The 18601-nt window shown below is 41.6% G+C and overlaps 1 protein-coding gene across 3 annotated transcripts in view; it reads right to left on the bottom strand.

Annotated features, from left to right (window-relative positions):
* LOC115045232 (zinc finger protein 516) overlaps positions 1–18163 on the bottom strand; it is a 46481-nt gene extending 28318 nt beyond the window's left edge. For 2 of the 3 annotated variants that reach the window (XM_029504819.1, XM_029504817.1), the window contains exon 1: positions 18095–18163. The gene's annotated coding sequence lies outside the window, so the exon portion shown is untranslated. Of the gene's footprint in view, positions 1–13974; positions 14263–18094 lie in introns of those variants that run through there. The other variant, XM_029504818.1, reaches the window with a different exon arrangement.
* Between the last annotated feature and the right edge of the window lie 438 nt (positions 18164–18601).

The raw sequence follows: 18601 nt of genomic DNA, 5'->3' as shown, positions 1-18601 counted from the left end.
CAACACTTCTAAATTTGCAGTAAAGTTAGCTTGCTTACTATTTTTCAGTGTACCCCTCAGAAGTTGTGCTGCCCAGAGGCTGTATTACCAGCTTTTGTAAAACAAAGACAATGACGACTGAATGTTCTGCCAAGACTGGTAAGTAAACAGCGTTTAATGCTAACACTGACTACAGTATGTAGCAAAACTTACAAAGAGCTTCTTTTGAGACGGACTGTATGGAATGCTCTTAGATGTTACTGCAAAATTGTACGTCTAAAAGAAAATATAAATATGGAAGGGAAATAGGGAATAATAGCTGGCCTGGCTTGATCAAATTATTCCAAAACTCTAAAACATATGATAAAACAAAACAAAATAGTACTACCTCTGAGAAAGAAATAGTTTGGCACTTGACCTTAGTTATTCTAATGAAACCAACATGAAATGATGTGTAATTAGTGAACAGATTCTCTCAGCTTTGAAAAGATCTAGCCCCACTGGCATGTATGTTAATTCAAAGAACTGGTCTGAGCCTTTAAAAAAATGACGTGGGATTAATCTTTCCATTCAGTTCTTGGCAATAAATCAAACAGGGACATTTCCCTTTTACTTTAACTATTGTGGGTGTATCATGGGCATTTGAAAATTCAATGATGTCACCATAAAATCATTATTGACTATTATAATCACTATGATTATCATGAGTGTGTGTGTGTGTGTGTGTGTGTCCCCTGAAACTTCTGCCCAGAATTTAATTGCTAAAAAAAAAAAGAATCGCCACACAGGAACTGGGACTACTAGATGAGAATGAGATATGTTGTCTTTTATTTTACTGAGTCCAATGAAGCTATATGCCACATTTCTTTCATCCACAGGCTGACAGGCATTACCGTGAGAGAGAGCGAGTGCTCATGTGGCTATGTGGCTGTGATGGATAGCTGTATAAAAAGAGCCCGAGATCCCATCTGGGTCACGTCTTATCGGAGCTGACTGATTCACATTGATGAAATCATGCTAGCCTGTTAACCTGCCCAGTGGAAAAACTCTAAACTAATACTGAGCAAAACAAGACAGCATCTGAAGAGAGATGCATGTCAAGGAGAGTAGAAAAGGCAGAGCAAATAATGAGAGGGAGGGCAGCAGAGGGAAGATAAGTGGTAAATTGTGATGTAAAGTCACGGCAGGAGATGGATTGGGATAATAAGAGCTGACTGAGAGAGAGAGAGAGAGAGAGAGAGAGAGAGAGAGCGGGGAAGCTTTCAGAAATCGAGGCACACACTGAACAAGAAAAAGGGAGAAAGACAGGCTCTGGGCTGTACTCTGCAGAAAATGCCCATCATGCAGGAGAAGCCACCCTGCCTTGGAAATTCTGATTAATTATAAACACTTTCTAATGAGAAGATTGGTACAAAAACAAGTGTGCCTCTGGTTAGTATGTCTATCTGTGTCTGTGGTGTATTATCACTAATACACTCATTAAAAAAGAGACAACTGAAAGATCAACACCACAATGAACGGTTTGTTATGACATATATTCTTTGCAGAGTAACCACAGCACAGGAAACTGGCCAGGATCCACTCTTTTAACATTCATCCAATAGTTCTACAGAGACAATCTGCTGGTATAGTTACCCCCCCCCCCCCCCCCCCCCCTTCCAATCAAGCTACACAGCACAGCAGAAATGGAAGTGTGTGTGCAATGGTATGTGTTTTTGTGCAAGGGTGGGTGGTTGTGTGGGAAATGTTGAGTTCTCAAGAAAAAGTTCTTTTTCCTCAGCTGTTGACAGATGTTTTCCACAAAAAAAAATTTAGAAAATCGTTTCATTATCTCTGTTACTATATTTGTTAGTTCCAATCTCTGCACCTAACAACCTGACTTGCAGACATCCAGTAATTCTACCGATGTCTATATAGCACACAAAACATGTCTCCAGAGGTAAAAGACTATTTCATGAAAGCAGCTACTGAAAATGATGTCAAATGTGGTCTCACGTGTTTGCTGCGAACTATGAAGAGTGAAGGAAAGCAACACCTACATAGATGATATGCACATGAAATTCAAAATACGAAATGAATAGCAGCACAAAGAAGTGAATTACAATATAAACGCAGCTAAATGAGGGAGGTAAAAAAAAAATTCAAATCATGTACGACATTCAACCAGTCCTTTTGGTTCATTTTGCCCTCTGAGGCAGGTGGTCTTAAGAAAACCAGATCACAGCATCCTGTCGATAAACAAGCAGCATTCCTCAACCCGTCTGTTTGCAATAAAGCTCATGGGCACAACCTGATCTGCACCAGTTACTGTGTTTAGACAGTAGTGGGTTTAGCAGGTCGGCATCTGGAAGCAGGCAGAACCTACGCTGAGATGAATGTTAGGCTGACAACCTGTCTGGTAATGGGCTACATATTGTCACTGGGGTATTCATAATAACAAATTGTGGAGCGAGAAACAGGGTTTGTCTTCGGGGGTTGTTTTTCCTCCCTTTTCTCAAGACATCACAACATTATTGAAATTCTCTGTGCAAGCTACCATTTGAAGGAACTGCCTTGATGTTTGTGATATAAACATAAATGTAACCTGAGGCTGAACATATATTTATATATATATATATATATATATATATATATATATATAATTCTCTTTCTTTCAATTTAGCACCCTCATTATGCCACAATTACGATGGCTCCAGTATGTTGGCATTCAAAAAGAAACTAACAGATTTAGCCCTGGTTATCTTAGCATGCTGATGTTAGCATTATACCTCGAAGCATCGCGTTGTACCAAATGAAATCTTAACAATGGCTGTAAAGGTTTTCAGAAGTTGGAGAGATAAGACTATCATGTAGTCTGGGCTTTTATACGCTGGGCCTCTGACGCACACGGCAGCGTGCCAAGTGTCTGCAGTTTCTGCTGTTTCATTTAATATCATACACCAATAATCAATTACTAATGGTTATACTGGGACTCTGGGACTGATATTAAGCCAAACTGCAGGGTAAAGCGCAGGCTGCCAGCTTGGCTTTAGCAGTCTGCGTGGAGACAACAACCGGCAGGGAATACAGTATGTGTCTGCATTTTTTGGGGACTTTATGTATAGTACTTTAAACTTTTTAAACTTTTCAGAAAATATACACTTAACATAGTAAACAGGGATGTGTGATATATTTTATTGATAAATTGGGCCAACATAAAAAATATGGGATAATAAGCTCCAGCATTAGTAGCAGTGTTTACTTAGTGATGCCAGCAGTTTCACATCTGAGACACTGTTGACAATGTTGAACTGGGTCTGCTGGAGCTTTCTGCATCTTGCATTTAACTGTTGGCAAATCTAATTCATGGTGGGAGTCTTTGAATCACTGTAGCTGATATTATTAATAGTGTGGTCTACATGAAAATGTCCCTAAAGGATTTTTGCAAGATAAAATTAAAAATAAAAGAATTGACTTTACTATAAATGTTCAGCAACTGTTGTAAGACGACATTAACTCCTTTTTAAATTTACAAAGCACAAAGCTCCACTCTGCACTGCATTTAATGTGGTGCTGCTACCTCAGAGGAAGAGGAGAGAGCAACAGAGAAAAAAGCAATCGTTGCATCAAGCAGTCATGTTTGCGACGCTTTCCCCAGAGAAAGAGAGATGCAGGCGCCTCCAGTGGGAGTTACCTGCATCAGTCAGACTAAAAACAGCCATTAAGCCAGTCAGCCAGTCAGCCTGCCAGCCACTGCTGAAAACCAACAGGCCTGTTACACAAGAAATAAGGGACAGAGGATTACGCACACTGTCATTCTCTCCATATCGCACCAGTGGGCAGCTTTACACAACACTATGCCAAACACAGACTGCTGTATGGGGTTACTAAAAATGGATAGGACTTAGTTCTTAGGAAGCAGATGCAGACGTCAAGACTTAGGAAGTCTGCCTCTGAACTATGCTATTTGTATGATCAGTAAATCACCTTGTGCTGTAGGTATAAAGTGGAAAACATAAAGCTTTAGCTTGTAAAGTAAGAACAAAGAGGTGGTTTTAGATATACGGACAATGTTATGGAGGGATCAAAAGGAATTACACTTTAAATACTTTTGCCATACAGTATACGCAGGAAATCTGTAGCTACAATATAATAAAGGCCTTTTATTGCCAATTACGCGAGGACAACTCAGTGTCACAGATGGGTTATTGGTTGTTTTATCTTGATCTTCATTGAGTACTTTTTTCATTCACTCATCTTCTACCACTTCATCTGTTTCCAGGTTGCAGAGGGTGCCGTAGCCAATCCCCCCTCACACTGGGTGAGGGGAACAACCTAGATAGGTCACCAGTCCATCACAGGGCCAACACACAGAGGCAGACAGAGACCAACAACCACTCACACTCAGACCTACAGACAATTTAGAGTCACCAGTTAACCCTAACATGATGTCTTTGGATGGTGGGAGGAAACCCACACAGGCACAGGGAGAACATGCAAACTCCACACAGAAAGGCCCCAGGCCGGGAACCGAACCCATGACCTGGGGCCAAAGTGCAGGCCGACCTGCTGCCCCTTCACTGAGTACTTGTTCACCGCAAAATAAATCACAACATACTGATGAACTGAACTGATTCTAATGAGGGATTGGAATCATGCTTGTTTTTTAGAGACGTTTAGGTGGTAAAAGGTTTTATAATGAAAAAAATCCACCCTAAGAAAACAGAGATTTGGCAGAAAAATATCTGATGCTTGAATTAAAACGTTGGCAGTAGCAGTCTTTCAAAAATCTTAATGCAAGTGCAGCACACAGAATTCTACCTCAGATATATCTGGGACAAGGATGCCTGTGGAGCCTGCTGTCTAGGTATTTACCTAAGCATACCAACTGCTTGTGAAGCTAGAAACCTAATTCTGAAATCAGTATTACAAGGAATCACATCATAGTGCGCACAGAGGCCAGAAAGAGACAATAAATAATCACAGTAGGTGATGGTGCATCTATAGCATGTGCAATTGTAGGATAATGTAAAATCTAAATTATGTTTTCTCAGCCTAGCAAAGCAAAATATTGCTTCCAGCCAGATGAAAATGCATCTATGATGTTCCTCGCTCTTAATCTCGATGAGGAGCTATGGGCATGATAATGCTGAATCCTGCCTGTCTTCCTACTGGGGACTATAAGATTAAGAGGCCATAAATGGGTCAGATTTTCTGTGATTTATTTGGGTTTGTTTTTTAGGGAAGATGGGCTTTTGTGACCCCCTTTAAGACTATTAATTGGGTGATTTGGTGGAGTTGGTCAGGTATAATCTGATGGGATTAGCGGCTGTGCTCTTTAAATAGAGTTCTGCGGCCAGGGATTAGATGATCACAGCCAGTCGGCCTCAAGAGCAACAGATTTTCATCTCTGTGGTTTTATTTCAGGGGGAAAAGGGGATGACATAATGGGGTACGGAACACTGTGTGTTTGTGTGTGAACACAACTCAAAACATTGTGTAATACACGAAAGTGTGTGAGAGTGTGAACAAAGGTCTAATGCATTTGTTGCTAGTTCTCAGATGATAATGCTAAAAAATATTTCAATCTTGGCGTGTCTGAGGCTGAGGTTGAAGAGTCGGGGGTGGGGATGGGGATGGGTGTTGAGGGTGGAGGGGGGGCACTACCAGGGGCCCCTACCTTCCTTCCTTCAGCTATCCTCCTCACATCTGGATACAATGTGGGAACAGGGCATTGAGGCCAGGGGGATAGCTGAAGGGAGGGCGTGAGTGTGCTGGGGGATTCTTTACAAAGCATCAAGAGCCAATGGAAATAGGTGGTGCTGTTGCTGTTGCTGCTGGTGGATATGGTGCGGCAGGGCTGTGTGTGTGTGTTGTAGTGGAGGTGGTGGGAAGGCGGTGAGGTGGAGGGGTACTAAAAAGCTCCATGTCTTTGGTCTCTTCTTCCCTGTGTACTTGACTGCTATAGCCCCCAAGCAACAGACAGACAGAGAAGCAGCTGGGAACTGAGGTGAGCAGCAAACAGAAGCCCAGGAAGCACAATGAGAGCTCACAAATCTGGACAAGGTAAAAAACAAAAACAAAAAAACAAAAAACCTGGCGTTTCTGCGCCTTAACGGAGTAAATACACCAGATACAACATCATTTTCACTTGATGTTTTAAACTTCACATAAACTTTATATACAGCCAGAGTTTGTGATGATTTAAAACGTGGGAGCCAAAGGAATGTGTTTACATTAAGCCACTGTGCTCAAATAGGGGAGATTTAAACACTCTATAGCATTGATCAAATTTACCGTCCTCACTTCGAAAAAAAAAAAAATCATAATTAATGCAGCAACACCAGAAATACTTGATTGCTTATTTTTCTTCCTTGATACGAGTGTTACCCAAAATACAACAAATCCACCAGTTCCAAGTGTGGTCACACTATGCTGGTAGCTAATGTAGAAACCAGGAGCAGGCTATTGAGGTCTTTTGAGCGTTCTACTTTCTAAGGCCAGCACTCAAGTAATATCACTTGTGGCACTTCATCAGACTTGAGACAGATCCCTCTGGAGCCACAAAATGCTTCACACAACTTCCACACAGCCATACTGGGTTAGTCCCTCTTATCTTAAAGCGGTTGCCGATGTCCGAAAACAATGTATTTTCCCTTTAATCTTATTCATCATTCGCCACTTCCTGTCAAGCTTAAAGTTGTAAGTGAAATAGTGAAATTAATTCTCAACCATCTTATTTATCCTACTTGCACAAAGCACCAGCTACAAAAAGGTTCTCTCTAGGATAATGCAGCATTCATAACTTACAATCATAACAACACTGAAGGGAATGAGCGATGAGTCGTTCGACGAGTCCTGATTTTTTTTCACCTGACTACATGTAATGGAGACAGTGTAATAGCCGATGGCTGAAAGAAAAAGAGATGGCATTCACTTATTTTTCCTCTTCCTTTCTTAGCTGAATGGAAATGGAAAAAATGGAATGGCCTGCAACCTGCTTCTGAATCAAGCACACATTCATCTTTCATGCATGCTTGCTGTTCAACTGTATCTCTGGATTTGGGGTGAGCTCATTGGCCCCTGGGTGACCCTCCTCCTCCTCCTCACCTCTGTCCTCGGCGACCCTAAAGCCTGCTTGACCCTGCCAGAACAGATCCTTCTCCTAACAACTTCCTAAACCCTGTTTCCTTCTTTATTTTACAAAAAATGAAGATATTAAGATTGGGATACTTTTGCTTCCCAAAACGGGGAAATTTCCCTTCTCTTTATTTAACGTTGTTCTTACACAATAATGTGAAATACCAACATCACCAACATACCTTCATTTGGTGGATGCTAAAGCTGTAACACTGCACTGTTGCTATTGTTAATTTGTCTGGCTCATCTTCTGACAGCCAACAGTTTCTGTTAGAAAAAGAGAAGTCCAACTGTCCCCTACATTTCCATATGAGTGAGTCTTTCCTTTCTTTTTCATTTTCCCATAGAAAGACAACATAACAATGGTAAAATGCACACACATCAGCCGCACCGTGTTCTGTGCTGCTTGTTTAAAAAGCAATTTGATCACCACTAATGACCTTGGTTTAAAAGTCAAACTCCCATAATTGACAAGTTTTTGTCTTGCTGCCCTATTACTGTGAGGGAAACAAAACATTTTTGACAAGATAGCATCAAAACTTCCATCCATCTGTGGCCCCTCTCTCCCACTCACTGAAACGCATCGGGCAAGGTTAGGCTGACATCAGTAGCTAACGATCAGTTCCTCTGTGGGCTGAATGATTAGCTGCACTAGCCTGGAGACATTTCCAGCTTGTTTCCCTAAGTTAGTCAGACATGCAACATCGCTGGTTCTCAGTCTGCACTGACTACATCCACTCCCTTCCATTGTCTCTGACTCAAAACCAAAAGGCTGGAATAATGACTTTTACAGACTGATAGATGATGTTAACATAATGTAGCGAATACTTAAATGGACCAAACCCAAATATAAGTTCCTTGAGTGGAATGCAACAATAACTGCCATGTGTATGTGTGCTTCTAACTTAAGTCCTCAAGTCATTTTATTTCTCCCGGAAATTACTGGGCATCCAAGTCTTGGATCATTGTGTTTCTGAAAGTAAACTTTTGTGTCTGCACATCATCTCGCTAACTTTATTCTAAAACAGCCAAACACAAAGAATGATTTCCTGAGCATTAGACTATTTTCTCATAGAAAGAATCATGAGCAATCTACATTTGTATCAATGAAAGCCCCTGCATTTATTTATTCACAAACTGAACATGTTGTTTGTTTATTCCCATTCAGACGGGGCGTATTGACTGGAGCATGATGGTTAATGCCAAAAAAGGAGCCTCTCCTGCTTAAGAAACAGTTCACCCAACCCCCACCACACCCTTACAACCTTCTGGGCTGCTGTGAGTTTGGATTAAGTTTGGTTGGCACGTCCCCTCCCAACCAAACCCATCTCACTCCTGCGAAACGCACACACAGACACCTACATGCTAAGTTTGCATATCATCTCACGGTCTATCAGAGTTTGAGGAAGGCCGTAGCCTTGCTGAGAGATAAACAGACTGGATATACAAGAAGAAAAGAGAGGCAGAGGCAAGAAAAGCTAGTTTGCACAAAATTAGGAGATAAATGCTTGATGTGATGCACAGTGTAAAAGAGTAGGCTTAAACAGGCCTGTTTTGCATGTTTGTGGATAATTCAGTGCTCTGCATGACGCTGGCCAGAAGGATATAAACCGAGATACTCATTTTCTAAAAGTAAACACAAGTGTTTATGTAACAGGATTGGTGCCACCCTCCCTTGAATTCCTATTTTAATGCTATCTAATTAAGGTATGCCTGTGTGCGTGGGTTAGTGTGTGTGTATGTGAGCAAAGCAGTGGATCAATAATGGTAGTCTACTACAGTGACATCTGGACTGGACAAAGAGTGCTGTTCCTTCCCCCGCCAGCTCTCCCCTTCTCTCTCTCTCTCTTCCAATCCCCAATCACAGCCACGTGGTTCTCTGCGCTATTTCTCCCAGCTAAGCTTATTTCTCTTCTTTAATCCTGCAGCAATCACAGGAACAATGCCAAGCGTCGGTCCATAGACGCGGGCAGAAATCTATTAACTATGATCACTATGTCAGCTCAAACCTGATAAGCACTGCTAATGAATCCAGCACATTCAGCTCTGCACTATGTGCCTCTGATTGTTATTTCATTGGATCATCAATAATGTGTAAGATGAGGAAGCCACCGTGAGTGACGGTGATGGATAATGCAGCTTGTAACGTGGTTGATGGGCTTCCATTTGTACTGGAGTGAGATTCTGTTTTCTGTGAAACTCCAACGCGTCCCATTCAGTTGAACTGATGAAATCTGTGCGCTGACGAGGGGGCTCCGAAGCTGCAGGCCCATGCTGCCAGGAGAGCATTCAGTTAATACAGAGTTGCTTTGAAAAATGGGGTCGATATCCAACCCTGATTATCATATTAACAGCCACTCAGTGTGGTCCGCCTCAGATTTAGTTCTTGTCTTTGCACCTACACTGATATTATTGTTATTTATTTACCACCAATGGAAGTCTGACTGGGCAGATTCGTATTTGTATCATTTTCCACAATATGTAACAACACACGTAAACCGCTTCACTTTTATTGACTCATTCAGACTGACTATGTACAGGTATATATAATTAATTACAATTATTCAGGAAATGTCTGAATATGTCGAGCCTTTCCATGGCTATTTCTATGCTTCTTTTGTTTCCATTCAAGTTGATATTACTTTAAGATTTGACCTCACTTCACTTTACTTGCTTCCTTTTTGCAAAGACCAACTCCCATCACGCAGTACAGTTTGAGACGGCGTTTCTGCCACAGGAGTTAAAAAAAAAAAAAAAATGGTGGTAAAATTTGAAGACAAAAACCACAAAATAGAGCCCAGTTTTACTGATGAAGTGCCAGTGTCATATGCAATAGTTGTACAAGACCCCCTAGCACGTTTCTCTCTCCCCTCCCCGACACCATAGTGAAGGCTAAAATGGCCCTGTGCCTAAATCCTCCTGCCAGCGCCTCTTCTACCCCCATCAACTCTAACCCCTCTCCAATCTTAATCCTCTGATTACTACATCATTTTCTTTGGGTCTGGTTTGGACAGCTATCAGACTTCCCAGTCTCCTACCTGGACAGAGCTGCTTGTCTTGACATAGACTCTCCTGATCCAAATGAGGATGCTGCGAGGATGCAGCTGGGGCCCTAATTAAGCGATTAACTACAGATTTGTCACCAAACTTTTGGAGAAAAGTGGCATTTAAATGATTTTTTGTCTTCAGTAGTGGATTTTTACAGGTGTGCGGGATGACTCTCTAAATTCTTTCTGAATATCCTAGGCAGTGAGCAATACATTTCCCATGGAGGGCTCATTTATAATTTACTCCAGGATCTTGGTGTTTCTAGGCTAACACAGAGAGATTGCCCTTTCAGAGTGGAAACCCCCGCCATGCAGTGGGGAATCAATGCTATCAACACAGAATAGAAACTAGCACTTGTATTAAAATAATGTGACTGTCTGGACCACCAGCAAAGACACGTGCATTGTTTTTCCCTTTCCTGTCTTTTTTCTTTGTTTTGTTTTGTTTTGTTCTCAACATTAAAGCCGAGCAGCTGTTAAAATTGAGTTTGCACTTGTTGTTAGCCATATTGCCATAATCCAACATCAATACGCCACAAAACGTTATTTAAACTCGTGAAGGCAGATATGTCTTCACTCTCATGTAGTAAGAATTGATACGCACAACAAGGAAGATTTAAGAGATTAAACAAACAGAGAATAGGATGTATAAAACTTCTGCGGATAGACTCAGTAGGAACACATATCTCACTTGCGGCTTAATGCCTTTTACTTTTTTTCACAGTGATTCTAGTTCAAAGCTGCACAATGTTAACATGAGCAATTTGGTGAGAGATGAAGAAGCAGAGTCAAAGAAGGGTAGAAATTACACTCTAAAAACAACTGAATGGATTCAGTTTATGACATAAGTATGCACATGTAGACCTCAAGAAGCTAGTACTGGAACTCTTTCTGACAAAAACTCAACAAGGCACTGGAAACCACCCACAGAGACCTTAGTTCATGCAAAGACTTGCCAATATTATAATAAAATATGTTATTTCATCATGGAAAAGCTCTCTATGTGATCTCGACAGCAAAGCTACAGCCAGTACGGAGACATAACCAGAGTTGAAACAAGATCTTGCCGACCAAGATTATAAACTGAGTACATTCGTCTTAAATCCCCATTAAGTCATTTCTTAGTCACTTGGAAAAAGAGATGTACCAGTGTAACATTGGCATATTATCACAGTGTAAGATGGACATAGCTAACAGCTAGCAGGCAACTGCCTAGGATCAGAGATTCAGTGCAATGTGAAATCCAATGCGCTGTCTCATAGTCGCTGTCTTTGTTTCTCTTTGCATAAACGCTCACATTTTCCAATCTTCATCACTTTGAGCGTTTGCTTTAACCTTACACATGTCCATTTGTTATTTATTATATAATAACTGCTGAGTAGGACAAAAGCAGCCGGACACATAACTCATCAATTAATTTGAAATAACAGCCATAATGATGGATTTCCGCATATTCACCTCTGTGATGTTCCCTTTAAAATCTGCTATGACAGAATCCTTGTGGTTGTGAACCCCCCTCTCCATTGGTGAAGGTAAATGACTATGTCCATGGTGAAAAGGCACAAGGCAGTAATGAGTAATGAAAACAGCCAAGTTAGTGCTGCCATTCAGTAAAGGGCCTGCTGCTGTGGAATGTGAGGCGCTATTCATTCACATGGGTTAAAAATGCATTTCTGCCACCACAAAGCCCTGCCTTGTCCTCATTGTTTCTTGCCACACCAATAAAACACTTCCACATTCTGAAGGGACGAAGACAAAAAAATGAAATTGCTAATTTTCTTCCTACAGATACAGGAAAAAAGGAGGGGTGCTGGGTGGGGTCAAGTCAAGTCTTTTGTAGAGATAAAGAGTTATGAAAGTTTGATCATGATAAAGCACGAGGGGGTGCAAAAACAAGCATCCAAGTGGCTTACAAAAGACAAACCATCCTATTGACAAAAGCCAAATGCAAGCAGCATTTATTCAGTGTAGGAAAGGACACACAATGGTGGAATGCAATCAACTACAAAAAGCTTTGCTAGCTTTGCATGTGTGAGTTCTTGAGGGATCACTTCGTAAATGTAAGGCATCTGTGACAGGCTTTCGAAAAAAAAAAATACTTTTTTTTAACCCTAACCTTACATCAACATGAATCACATTTGTGCTAGTCAAGTGACCAACAAGTCATATTTAAACATCGGTCACATTCCTTTTTCGCCTGCCTTTGTAATGCTCAACAAGTGATTTCAGGTATGACGGTGTTTAGACACCTGCATGACATAAGAAGAACATTCAGCCCAATCAGCAGGTATGGGATTAAGCCTGTTTTCATCCTTTGATGAAATTGGTAAAAACACAACACCGTCTGCCAGGACTGCCATTACACAGAAATGAATTCAATGAAAAACAATTTGTTTACACTTCCTCTAAAGCTTTGCTGACTAAATGTGCCAACCTTCAAATCTATTCCTGGTGTTATTCATTGGTTGGAGAACAGGTGGCACACTTAAAGACTATTTATTATCCAACAGCCAGTTCAGGGAAGTTAGATCATCTATTGTTGCTGCGGTGTTGTCAGTTACTGTATTCACTTTTGCGACCACAGAGCGAGAGCTACAGGCTCCAAAAGTTGTAAGTATGTTTCACATAATGTCTGAAATCTGACGTGGGGGAGACAATGTAATCCTGTCTGCAAAACAACACTCTCTTCCCTCCTCCCTCCCTTGCTCCTCTCTTGCGATCTCTTTCTCTTTCTGTGTGTGTGTGTGAGACCTTACGCAGAGGAAAATGCTGTATCTTTCAACAAGTACAGAGGAAAATAGCACACACCTCTATATACTGTCATTTATAGAAAGAAAAAAAAAAAAAGAAGAAGTTGAAGAAGCACACTCTGGAATTATTAGTGGAACACAGAAGAAATGGCAAGAATATGATGCTCCCTTCACGGGGAGCACCGGAGAAATGTACGCACTGCCTGTAATAAAATTAATTCTGCTGCAAACAACTGGCAACAGGAATATTATCCTGATTTGTGTGAGTGTGCATGTGAACCTACGTTCGTGCTTGTGCTTGCGTGTGTGTGTGTGCAAATGCCGCTAATACAAAGTGAGTCCTATCTAAGTCTGCCAGATTGCCAACATCAGTTAATACAGTGTGTACATATGTTTTGCGCTTCCTCGACTGCAAAGCAAACAAAACCAACGTGTATATGTTGGCATGTTTTAACGCGCGTGCGCGGGAGCACGCGCACGCGCTCACACTGTCTGCCTCTTTCCCTCTCTACAGCAAAGTAGGCTTTTACATAACTATCTCCTCTGATAACTGCTCCTCAGGGAGAAGCACTATGACAGCCCTTTAACATTCCCATCACACAACTATAACGAGCGTCCTTGATGTTCAATAGCTTATATCGTGACATTATCCTTTTACTTTATGGATTTTAGTCTCAATCACTTCGGGGTCGAGCACATATGGAATAATTTCCACTCGCTTACAAGACACAAGTTTATAGCTGTCTCCCGGCACTTCGTAACATTGTCATTGGGTCCTTATGAAGTCCATTTAGTGTTTTCCTTGCAGTATCATAGGGATTACTGCAGCTCCTTCTTTTTCTCTCAAGGTCCCAGTCTCGTATCAGTCCAACATTCCTCCAAATGACCCTTATCTCCATTGTTGCACATGTACTTTTGCAGTCTGTTTGTTAATCAGTCCTGCTTCTACACTCTTAAAGGAAATGACTAGGTTACAGCAAAGAGTCTCTAATAGCCATAGATTGCAGTAGCAACAGCAGTCCCGACGAACACACCCTCAAAATTACAACAATAATAATTATATGCAGTCACTTCCTTACCAGTTAAAACGCCGCTCGGCTTTAGCACACACACTCTCTCTCTCTCTCTCTCTCAGAAACACGCGCGCGCGCATACACACACACGCACCCACACACACAAAGGGGACCGGTGCAGCCCTCAGCTCTCCAAAGGCAAATATAAAGAGTCCAGATCCAGCAGAGATAAAGAGCAGATATCCCGCAACTCCACCTCCCAGTGCGGCGACTGACAGCGGCCACCCGAAACTCAACTTTTGCTCAAATCGTGTAAAAATAATGATTATTATTATCTCTGGTGGATTCCTCTTTCCTTGCGTAGTAAAACAGTACAGGTTCCTCTCTCTCTCTCTCTCTCTCTCTCTCTCTCTCTCTCTCCTCGCTGTTTCACTGTCTCTCTCGCTCTCGTCTCTTGTCGTTTCACCGGTGCTGCCTTCAGGTGGTGTTGGGAAAATGTGATATTGAAACTTGAGAATTCCGGGTAAATTTTAAGGCTAATAGTGGGGACTTCCAGGAAGATGCAGATGTCATTCTTATACTTTCTACTGAAAAGGGAGGAGCATATGCATATTGCCAAGATGTGGGCATTCCTGTTATAAGTTTAGCCCCAAGACAATGGACAATTATTATTTAGCTACATAAACTTATTTTATGTGGCGGTCAGCCTATAGTAGACTATATATTGTGGATAGATTTGTTGTAGTGTTGCTTAAGCCTATAGTTCATTGATTGACACATACTACAGAAACTACCTTAACAATTGATTGATTGTCAAAAATTCCAAACATTTCTTTCAATCTTTGACATTTTAGAGACCAAACAAATTCATCTGTTAAAAACGAAAAGAAAATAACTGGCATTTCCAGCCTTGTGTAAGAAAAAAAAGTTAATTCTTCAAAATAATGAAGTTTCAGGTTAAAACAAAAGCTTCACATGAATAATAATTAGTCATGTGACTCCATAAATGGAGTCCGTTTGTTTTCATATGACACTATTTTACTGTCCTTCACTGTCTCACCGCTAACCCTTAAACAGGCAAGAGCGGAAAACGAGTTGTGGAAAATTATTTGATGATGCTACTTAAATTATTTACACTTAATTAAAACAATTCCACAGAGATTTTTCTTATATGTATTTTGTATATTTGGGATTTTCTGTGCTGTCTCTCCCAGGATACGTTGCTCAATTAAGGTAGAAAAAAGTCAAGATGATAAAAATTTTTGCTTAATTTGATGAAGAAAAGTTATGCATTTCTGATTCTTCTGGTCATTTGCATGTCCTATACAACTGATTTAACCATTTTTAATAAAGTATATGTCTACCACAACCTTCGATTTTACTAATCCTGTTCCAGGAACTATTAGCACCCACATAAATAATAATTTTACAACTGAATTTGATGTGAACTATTCATTCAAAAAGTGAAAGGCACGTACAAATGAACAACAATGCCTCTCAGCTGCTCTCTGTGTTCACTTTCTGTGAAATCTGTGAAGCAGCTGCGTGGTCTCTTTCTAGTGACAATGCATAAAGTAGCACCACATTTCATTTCAGTTAGCAATCACTGGGGATTTTTTCAATGTAAACTGATAAGGGATTACACTTTCTTTAGAACTGCACATGCAAGTGCCCCATGCAAGCGCTGTCACCTAAATCCCTTGGCTCTTTTGGTCTTGAGATGCATCTCCTCCTCCTCATCATACAATCCACCCTCCTCTGTAGAACTATCCTCACTTGCCTGCTCTATCTAATCCTGGCTGAAAATAATTTCTTCATCACCCTCATCAACAGAGTCTGTATCTGAAGAGGTTGTCTCTGTCTCATTTCTGTATTTCTTTCAGCATAAAATGACCCAACTGGGGTGCCAAGTAGGAAAAATATATATTCCAAAAACCAAGAAATATACTTCCATGTTGTACATGCTTGGGCATAATAATATCTGTTTTTGCAGGGAAAATTACCATGAATTCCAATTTGAGACAAAATATTGAATACTACGCACTGAACATTTTACTCATTAATCTGGCAACATATCCTGTGGAACACATACATTTCATAACTTGCAAAAATCACCAATATCACCTTTTGACCATTTTTTCAGCATATGTGTATTAAGACAATAGTCATAGTTGGTTTTATGGATTTACTAATTTGTTCTATTGTAATAACCATTATTGTTTTTGCAAAAACTTACCCTGTGGTCACCACTCCCTGCACCTCTGGCTGCCATATTGGGTTTTGATCAGGCTGACCAAACGATGACAGACAGCAGGAACCAACTCATGTGAATTAGATACATACCCCCAAACAAGACTTTTGATAAATTATGAATTAATTGGGTGAAACTTTTCAGTCATGTAGAGTGCTAAAGAAGGTGCATCTCCTGGTGCACGTTGCTCGTTTAAGGGTTAAAACGACGTGTGTGTGCTGAACCCACCAACATGACCGAACACGAGATCACCCAACATCCCCATGTTACAAACTTTGTACGATTCGATTGTGAATATGTCGGAGTTTAAGGTAGCACTTGAACGCACCGTGGATGAAAAAAAAAAAAAAAGGGCTGTGTGAGTGTGCGCGCGCGCGCGCGTGTGTGAGTGAAGACCCGAGGACAAGATCGAGGGCGAATTGGGGGAAGCAGAAAAACTTTGTGCTGCCCTTGTCACTACTTAACCTCGATGAGCAGCGAGAGTCGCATCTCATTCGGTTCCTGTTTCATTCATGTCTCCAGTGCTTCCTACCAGGTGGACCAGCCTCTGTGTGTGTGTGTGTGTGTGTGTGTGTGTGTGTGTTTAGTCTGAAGCGTCCAGAGAGAGGAGGCGATACTGAACGTTTGTCCTCAGATCACATTTAGCTTTCACCATCATACATGCGCAATCGGGCAAACGGCTTCGTGCGTAAAAAGCCAGTGTTGGTGCCACGGGCGGATATCACAAACTGAGGCTACTTGGATTACTTTATTACTTTTACACACACACATACACACACACACACGCACAAACACACACTACAACATGGTAGTCACCTGTACCCCCCCCCCCCCCCCCCCTCGCAGCTGTAGCCTAGTATGGCTGACATCCTGGGGGTGCATCTATTGGGGAAAACAAAGTTGCGCCCCCCCCCCGCCCGATACACACACACACACACACACGGAACAACCGATCGACCCCCCCCCCTCCCCAGCCACATGTTTCCGCCGCCCCCCCCCCTCCGAAAACACATACACACACACTGCATGCAGATCAGTCGAGAGAGCTGGAGCTGGCGCAGAGACCGAAAGAAGCAGAAATGCGACACAGGACAGAGCTTCCAGCGGTTTCAGATCCTCATATAAATGGCAAGAAAGAGCCTCCGTTCCGGCCGCTGGCACCTGTGCCTTGCTCAGTGGCAGTTGTGCCGTGCCAATAATGTAGGACACGACTTCCTTATAGGGGTAGTCCCCCCACATGCACCTCCACCCTGTGTCTTCGTGTGAATAAAACTATCTTTTTAAAGAAAGTGTGTGTGTGTGACAGAGAAAGGGGGGCATCTGCTCTTGTCTCCTCTGCTGGATGTTTCCCTCTCTGTTCTCCATGTTTTGTCTGTCCTTGCAACTCTCCGCTGCCACAGAGCCGTCCGTCTGATGCTGCACTGATGTGTGTTGTCCAAAAATCAGCCAGGGAAAAGATGAGTGTGTGCGGTGAACTGGTGGAAAGTTGCTTAAATTGAAGGATGTTAGTGGAACGTATGATGCCAACTGCACTCACTTCTTTTAAGTCTTTTTTTTTTTTTCTTTTTGAATAAATGACTTGTTTTTTTCAAGTCTGACTAAGTGTGATGACTCCAATTTATCATCAGAGGTCTCATCAAAGCTGGCACAAGTTCGTGTCTATGACAAGTGGCGGAAAAAAAATCTAATCTATTACTCACTTCTGGTTCTGTTGCCACGAAATGGTCACCGAAAGCAGCTCATGGAGATGTTTTTTTGTTAAATCATCCACTACACCCTTTCCCTGCATGTAACCTATTTATAAATCAAGATCAGACAATTGCCTTCTACCTACAGCCGAGACTGAAACATGGAGTGATCCGGTAAACTGTGCGGGCTTAAAAAGAGAGAGAGAGAAGAGATAGAAGAGAGAAGGAAGCCGTGAGATCTGCGTACCTGCTTTATCCAAAGAATAATCCAGTGCGACTTCTGGAGGCTCACACAATCCTATAGGTGAAAGCATGCTCTTTGCAGTGTATGCTGAAGTGCATGATTGAGTAGGGCGAGTCCATTCTGGCTCTTTTGGTGGGGGGGGAGTTCTCTCCGTATTTATAAAAAAATCGTGAATATGTTTTATTTTTAAATCATAAACGTCTGAAAGTCTAAAAGTGTAAAAATCTGTTTTACGTAAGGCCACGCAGTAAATGATTAGAAATAGGCATCTTCGCGTCTTGATGCGTTTTGAAAATTATTTCCTGACACCCCTATTCTTTGGCCGAATGGTTCCTCCTGAATTAAATGGTACTATCTGCTATTGTCTCATCAGCGAAAAGTTGTTGACAGCGCTAAAGACTGCGAAAAAGTGCGCAAAGACATGGTAATGTGCACCCAGGAGATTTATCCCACCTAATGTGACTTTAAATGACGTCATTGTTCCGCAAAGAGACAAAATCATGGTCGGTG

The sequence above is a fragment of the Echeneis naucrates genome, chromosome 6, assembly GCF_900963305.1.
Source record: "Echeneis naucrates chromosome 6, fEcheNa1.1, whole genome shotgun sequence".
In the NCBI taxonomy this organism is placed as follows: Eukaryota; Metazoa; Chordata; class Actinopteri; order Carangiformes; family Echeneidae; genus Echeneis; species Echeneis naucrates.
This window is presented reverse-complemented; position numbering and strand designations above follow the sequence as displayed.